Source organism: Nicotiana attenuata, unplaced genomic scaffold (assembly GCF_001879085.1).
Source record: "Nicotiana attenuata strain UT unplaced genomic scaffold, NIATTr2, whole genome shotgun sequence".
In the NCBI taxonomy this organism is placed as follows: domain Eukaryota; kingdom Viridiplantae; phylum Streptophyta; class Magnoliopsida; order Solanales; family Solanaceae; genus Nicotiana; species Nicotiana attenuata.
The window spans coordinates 185-9035 of record NW_017670871.1 but is presented as its reverse complement, the minus strand read 5'-3'; positions in this window follow the sequence as shown (position 1 = coordinate 9035).

Genomic DNA, 8851 nt, shown 5'->3' with positions numbered 1-8851 from the left:
CAGAACTCAAGAGCCTTGCTGCACATACCTGTAAAAGCCCATTACCTCGAACACATACGAAGAATTAATCACATCCTTACCATACCGATTCGGTCTACTATCAAGCTATTCCATCTATCTAATTTCCATTTTTGATTCATCATCCACTTGATATTTCTCCCTCGCTGTAGCATCACAATGCCTCAATCCAAGCTTACCACACGAGACTCGAACATAAGACCACACTGTCTAAGACCCATAGGCCACTGAATACTCTCTCAATTGTTTCCCAGAAATACCACATTCCAGAATACTTCACTCTGAGAACTTTCTGCGAATCTAAATTCGCTTCCTTTACTTTCTAGGTATCGACACATAGGATCCCATGATCAACATAAAAATACCACAAGTCTTGACATTTTCTATTGAAAACACTGTCTTTAGTCACATACACCACCTTAAAACACCTGAGTGCTACATGTAGATTCTTGAACACATTAAAACCATTCTCGAGAGTCATTCTCTCTTATTCATCTGCAAATCACCTGATTTAACGAACAGAACCACTCATGCTTTATTGACACTCTGATACCGTAAAATGAGACCCTCATCCCAATACAACCAAACAACTTCCTGCTCTATGCACCGAGCATTCTTTACCAACAACAACTCTAGACATTCCGAAATTCTCATACCCTATGGAACATAATATAACCTTTGTCGAAATTTTGCTTCACTCGCCCATCCTCGGCTCAATTTCTGCAACTAGAATCCGATTCGCCAGCATACCTCGAGACGTAACCAACATAGCACATAATCGTGCAATCAGCTAATCAACAGCAACCTCCCCAACTTGGCTCGAAGCCATATATCAAGACACACTTAACAACTCATAACACTTTTACTCTAATGATGCCACAATGTCATAGTAAGATTAAACTCAAATCATCTACAAGTTTGTGAAAACACAGATCATCTAGTACTGAAATCCTCTACAACCCTCGCATTCTTCCCCACATCAGTTGAGTCCACCCTCTTGAGCAACCCGAATTATTAAATTTCAACACATACCCTTTAATTACACATGAGATCTTCTAACATACACGTAAGGACCATACCAGTCAAGAACACTCCGCAGGAGATGACCCCTGCTTCGCCTCAATTTAGTACTTCAGCATACCTTTCACCATCATATACGTTACTCAGTCATTAGTCTTCCTGAGTCCGAACTCATACCGCCGCATGCAATGCACTTCACTTCCCAACTAGGAGGTACGACAATGTTCTTCACGCGCCCATAATTCGGGCTACACATCAATCCACAATAGGAGTCGAATCACTTAATAGTTCATCTATTATCCTGCAGACTTCTTCGTCACTACCAAGTCATATAATTACATCTCGCAGTACTAACATACTCATCACATGAATACCAAACCGCCATTCCGGCTAATAGGGGCAATACTGAACATATAAGTTCAAAACACTTGCTCACACAATCAGTACCTCGGTGCTCAAGCCATAGGCAAGGATCCGGCCTCAAGTCCTCCAGACTGGCCCAACATACTCACGAAGATTACATCTCGCCCCTCGATCGGGGAATCACAAACCATCAAGGTACATATAATACTGAGTGCTCACGTGCGCATACAGACGTGTGGAAGGAATTTCAAGAGTTATATCTCAAGCTGAATCAAGTACGCACGATAAAAATTCCAAGAATGGGAAGTTTTCCTAAAGGTTTTGCAGCCTCTCGAGGATAAATACAGACGCCTCCGTACCGATCTGCGAGACTCTACTAAACCTGCTCATGACTCGTGAGACCTAGTAACCTAGGCTCTGATACCAACTTGTCACGACCCAATTTTCAAACCCGGTCGTGATGGCACCTCTCGTGAAGACAAGGCCAGCCAACTAACCCAAATCGTCTCTTTAACATTTATTAAACATAAACGAATAGGTGAATATAGCTTAACGACAATAATAACCAGTATGTACAACCCAACACAACCCGACCGGGGTGTCACAAGTCACGAGCATCTAAAGAAACCTGAACAGAACTACAGGGCCAATAATAATATATAAAGAAAAATTCTGGAAAATCAAAAGACAACATCCGGTGCCGTGAACGCTGGCGGTCACCTTGCTCAGCTACAATAGCCCTACCTTCAATCAGCTTATAACCCGCTACTGGGTGAACAATACCTGCAACTGCACGCGAGGTGCAGGGAGTAAAGTGAGTACTTCCAACTCAGTGAGTAATAAGAGTAAATAATAACTGAGAGGCAAGAAATCACGTAAGAGCACTCCATCATGCTATATAGGACAGTACAACTCTTTGAGAAAACAGTAAAACCGTGAAAATCCTTTAGAAAATATCCGGCTCAGTTTAAAACCTCTTTTGAAAACATTTTTTTCCAACAGTCAAGCAAATGAATGCGTAATCAGATAGTGCAAGTCCGCACATAAGTCAGCCCCTCGGGCACAACACTCCACAAACAATTAACACCAGGGCGTCTGGTAAACAATACAAGAAGTAGCATGGATGCCAGTGATATGAGAGTGCTGAATGTCATGACACATAGTACAAACAAGAACCAATGCATGAATGCAATGCAATGCATATGACCGCTGCGGCGCGCAGCCCGATCCATTTGGGTACCCGCGCTCACTGTGGGGGTTCAGACTCCGGAGGGGCTCCTACAGCCCAAGCGCAATATCAATATCACACCGCTGCGGCGCGCAGCCCGATCCATCCTCAGGTCCAGAAATGCACATAAGCCCCTTGGGCAATAGTAAAATAACAGTTCTCAACTCAAAACGTCAGTAAAATATCATTTAAGTTTTCAAATCTTAGAAAGGTGGCTAAGTTTGTGAAACAGTATATAAAACCTTGGACCGAGATCAAATAATACACAAAGTAATGCAAAAACAGTGATATCAATCCCTGAAGGATTCAAATAATCGGCACGAAGCCCAAAACATGGCAATCAGCCCAAATCATGATAGCATCAAATACGTTTCAGTTAATTACGCAATAAAACCAACAACCGGGACGGACCAAGTCACAATCCCCAACGGTGCTCTACCCTACGCTGATACCTGGCGTGCAAGTCACCACAATACAGCACTATGATGTGCAAATCCGGGGTTTCAAACCCTCAGGATATCATTTACTCACCTCGAACCGGTGAAATCTCAAACCCGCGACGCCTTTGCCCCTCAAATCGGCCTCCACGCGCGCCGAATCTAACCAGAATCAGAGCGAATACATCACAATATGCTAAGGAAACATAACCCAATCGAAAAGACTCGAAAAACATCGAAAATCACGAAGTTGGCAAAACCCGAGCCTGGGGCCCACTTCTCGAAAAATTACAAAATTCACATCACCGGATTCCTTATCTTCTCACGAGTTCATACATACTAAGAACATCAAAATCCATCCACAATTGACCCTTCAAATCCCAATTTAAAAATTCCAAACCCTATTCCTCCATTTTAGCAAAAATTCAATGATATCCTAGATGGATTTCACAATAAAAACGAGTTGAGTCCAAGAAACTTACCTCCAAACGTTCCCCCTTGAATCCCTCGTTAATCTCCTTCAAGAATCTCCAAAAACGAGCAATTATGGGTGTAAAATGACCCCAAAATCGCGACTGACGTGTTTTAAAACATTCTGCCCAAGTATTTACTCTTAGCGATTGCGGAAAATGCTTCGCGATCGTGGAGAACAATTTTTCCAGCCCAAAATTTACTCTTCGCGATCGCGGACAATGCTTCGCGATGAATAGTTCCCAGCTCTTCCGGACAGCCTCCAGTTTAGTGGTCATAACTTTTTGCACACAACTCCAAATTACGAATGGTTTGATGTTCTGAAAACTAGACACATAGGGCTCTAATTTAATATGTTGCTCATTTCCTGACTCCTTATACATTGCGAGATATAAGCTTCCAAAGTCATCCCTGTGTATTAGAGACCTTCCCGGGCAGCCTATAGTGTAACCACCATAACTTTTGTACACAACTTTAAATTCCAATTAATTTACATTTCTGAAAACTAGACACAAAGGGCTACAATTTTTATTTTTGGATCATCTCCAAATTCCTTATAGATTGTGAGATATAAGCTTCCGATGTGGGATCAACGCAACAGAATATATCTTCTCCGCGATCGCGATTCATTGGCACGTTTCTCACATTTTACTCACCGCGATCGCGACCAATTCCCCGCGATCGCATAGAACACTGCTGTAGCCAAAAACTAGCAGTTAAAAATGGCCTAGAAATGGTCCGAAACCACCCCGAAACTCACCCGAGGCCCCCGGGACCTCAATCAAAAGCACGGACATATCCTATAACATCATTCAAACTTGTTCCAATCATCAAAACACATCAAACAACGCTAAAACCATCAAATCACATCGGATTCAAGCCTAAGTTCTTCAAAAACTTCCGAAATGCACTTTCAATCAAAAAGTCTACCAAACCTCGTCCGAATGATCTGAAACTTTGCACACACATCCCAAATGACATAACGGAGCTGCTGCAACTCTCGGAATTCCATTCCGACCCCTATATCAAAATCTCGCATATCAATCGGAATTCGCCAAAATACTAACTTCGCCAATTCAAGCCTAATTCTACACCGGACCTCCAAAATAAATTCCGATCACGCTCCCAAGTCACAAATCATCTCCCGAAGCTAACCGAATCACCGAAAATCACTTCCGAGCCCTCTAACTCATAAGTCAACGTCCGGTTGACTTTTCCAACTTAAGCCTTCTTAAAAGAGACTAAGTGTCTCATTTCTTATCAAAACCAATCTGAATCAACTCTAACTCACCACATACCGGTAATGAAACATGAAGAAGTAATAAATGAGGATAACGGGGCAGTAATACCTGATACGACGGTCGGGTCGTCACAAAGCCCATATTTAAGCTATTGAAGAAAGATGTGGTAATCAGATGGACGAATGAGTGTCAAGAAGCTTTCGACAAAATCAAAGAATATCTATCGAATCCACCAATGTTGGTCCCACCCGAGCTTTGGAGACCTTTGTTATTGTACCTTACAGTCCTAGAAAATTCTTTCGGTTATGTCCTGGGGAAACATGATGTGACCGGGAAGAGAGAGCAAGCCATATAGTATTTGAGCAAGAAGTTCACTAGTTATGAAGCCAAGTACACTTTGTCGGAAAGAACTTGCTGCGCCCTAACTTGGGTCTCCCAGGAGCTTAAGCATTATTTGTTGGCCTACACCACATATCTCATAACTAGAATGGATCCTTTGAAATACATATTCCAAAAGCAGATGCCCACAGGAAGGTTAGCAAAATGGCAAATCCTGCTCACCGAGTTTGACATAGTTTATGTCACCCGCACGGTGATGAAAGCTCAAGCCTTGGCGGATCACCTAACTGAGAATCTTGTTGATGATGAATATCGACCCTTGAGTACTTACTTTTCGGACGAGGAATTAAATTCAATTGAGGTAATTCCAAAAGACACCAATGCTTGGAAAATGTTCTTTGACGGAGTCGTAAATGCAAAAGGTGTCGGGATTGGGGCAATTTTGATTTCGCCCACTGGTCAGCACTATCCGGCCACAGCCTGACTTCGTTCTTCTGTACGAACAACACTGCCGAGTATGAAGCTTGCATTATAGGCATGAACATGGCAGTTGACCTGGATGTGGAAGAATTATTAATCATGGGAGATTCCAACTTGATTATTCGACAAGCTCAAGATAAATAGGAAACCCGAGATATCAAGCTCATCCCATACAGGCAACATGTAGAAGATCTTAGAAAACGGTTCAAGTCTATGGAGTTCAGGTATATTCCTCGGTTCCTCAATGAGTTAGCTGATGCACTGGCTACTTTGGCCTCAATGCTGCCGTATCCAGGCAATGTCCACATTGACCCGCTGGAAATCCAAATCCGAGAAAGACATGGTTACTGCAATATAGTTGAAATAGAACCAGATATTCAGCCATGGTATCATGATATCAAAAGATTCTTGAAAACAAAAGGAATATCCCGAGCAAGCCAGTGGAGACCAAAAGAGAACCATTAGGAGGCTCGCCATCAGTTTTTTCTTGAGCGGAGAGGTCTTGTACAAAAGAATTCCAGATTTGAATCTTTTAAGGTGCATAGATGCCCAAGAGGCTGGAAAATCATGAATGAAGTGCATTCAGGAGTATGTGGACCCCAAATGAACGGATATGTCCTTGCAAAGAAAATCCGTCGGGCAGGTTATTATTGGATGACCATGGAAAAGGACTGCTTCAGTTTTGTCCGCAAGTGCCATCAATGTCAGATACATGGTGACCTGATTCATGCACCGCCTTCAAAATTGCATCCTATGTTTGCACCTTGGCCGTTCGTCGCTTGGGGTATGGATGTCATTGGGCCGATCGAGTCAAAAGCTTCAAATGGGCACAGATTCATCTTATTTGCCATTGACTATTTCACAAAGTGGGTTAAAGCAGTCACTTTCAAAGCCGTCACCAAGAAAGCGGTGGTGGACTTCGTGCATTCCAACATTATTTGTCGTTTTGGTATTCCTAAGACTATTATTACAGACAATGCTGCAAACCTGAGCAACCATTTGATGAGGGAGGTATGCGAACAATTTAAGATTACGCGTCAAAATTCTACCCGTTATCGGCCCAAAGCTAATGGTGTTGTTGAAGCGACAAACAAGAATATCAAGAAGATCCTCAGGAAAATGATTCAAAGTTCTAGACAATGGAATGAAAAGCTGCCTTTTGCACTGTTGGGATACCGCACAACCGTGCACACATTAGTTGGGGCAACACCCTATCTATTGGTTTATGGCACTAAAGCTGTAATACTTGTAGAAGTTGAGATTCCCTCTCTTCGAATCATTGTTGAAGCTGAGATTGAGGATAATGAATGGGTCAAGACATGTTTAGAATAATTAACCATGATTGATGAAAAACGGATGGCCATAGTTTGCCAAGGGCAGCTGTATCAACAAAGAATGGCCCGTGCCCACAACAAGAAAGTGCGGCCTAGAAACTTTGAAGTTAGGCAGCTTGTTCTAAGGCGTATTCTCCCGCATCATGAGGAATCAAAAGGAAAATTCGCTCCAAATTGGACAGGTCCGTACATTATAAGAAAACTGTTGCCAAAAGGGGCATTGTACTTGGGAGACATTGAAGGAAATGACCCCGAAACAACTGTCAATGCGGATGCGGTCAAAGGTATTATATTTTACCCTTTTTGCGGTATTAATACTCTCCGATTAGGATGACGAAGGCTTTCATTCTCGCTACCCAAACACTATCAACCCTTTGCAAACCCTTTGAGTCGGTTACTTTTCTTTGATCACCCTCTTTGGAACCCAAAAATGTTATAAAAAATAGAAAAACAAAAGAAAAATAAAAAACAAACTTTCCTGAACTACATTCGACTTGATTCCGAAAGGATATATAGGCAGTCTCTCTCTGGGGTTCAGTCACACCAAAATAAAAATACAAATTTCCCCAAAAGTGAAACTGGGGTAGATGTTATAATGGTTCAGCGATGATTTCGCTTGAAGGGTTCCAAAGTTGTAATTCAATCCAATTTTTTTTACCCAAATCCTGTTCAAGTCCTTCAGATCAATCGGTAGAGATGTACAAAATCGGAGGATATAGTTACTTGGATCTGATACAACCAAATGAGAGAAATTGGAAAATGAGAGAGTCTTATTGGTGAAAACCCACATGGGCATCATAGGGGCGACGGTAAGCAGAGAAATTGAAAAATGAGAGAGTCTTGTTAGTGAAAACTCGCAAAGAGCACTATAAGGCAACGGTGAGAAGAGAAATGAGAGAGGTTAGCTCGTGAAAACCCGCAAAGGGTGCCACTAATCGAAAAGGGGGATCCTCACAGCCATCAGTATTAGGGGTGGGCATAATACCGACCGAACCGAAAAAACTGGACGAACCGTGATTTTCGGTTTTTTGATTTCGGTATAATCGGTTTTTCGGTCGGTGCACGGTTTTAAAATTATTAATTTTCGGTTTTTTGGTGCGGTTTACAATTTTTGTATTTCGGTTTTCGGTTAAACCGAAAAACCAAAATTTCGATTGATTGTGATGATGTGTTAATTCTTTTGAAATTAAAATTGATGGAGCAAAGGGAACTTTGAGTGTAACGGGTGATGCTGATTCATATGAGGTCATTGTGAGATCGAGGAAAGCTGGGAAATTTGCGGAGGTGGTGAGTATTGGGCCTCCACCAGCTCCTCCAAAACCAGATGGACATAAAAAGCCCGAAGAGAAGAAGCCTGAGCAGAAGCCCAAACCCCAGGCCCAGATGTATGATCCTCCCCCTCCAATTATGCCTCCTTTCTGTGCAGTCTGTCATGGAACAACACCAGTTGTTAGTCATGTGATGCATAGGGAAGAACACACCCCACAATGCTCTATTTTGTAGTAGCTCTTAGTTGCACAATTTTGAAAGAATAAAAGAAAAGTCCAATAATGTGGTTAATATGATTTTTTCTCTTCAAACATGTCCTATTCAAAAAAACCAAGCTACTGTCATGTCTAATAAACTAAAAATTCAGATAAGAAAAATAGTCGTCAATTGGCCAATTTCTACGACCTGCTGCACGAAATAGCCACTTCTAGTTTATTTTGAAAATGGTCTATTATATACATCCCAGTCCTTCCTTTTATTGAAATAGTCACATTTGAAATGAATGAATTCAAAAACTGGACCCAATGGAGTTTCTGACTAACTTCTATCGAGTATGTGCTAATGAGGTACCATTGCATTGAAATACAGATAAAACATCCTCGTTCCAGAACATCCAATTTCCTTAAACCGTAAACCACACCGAAATGAACT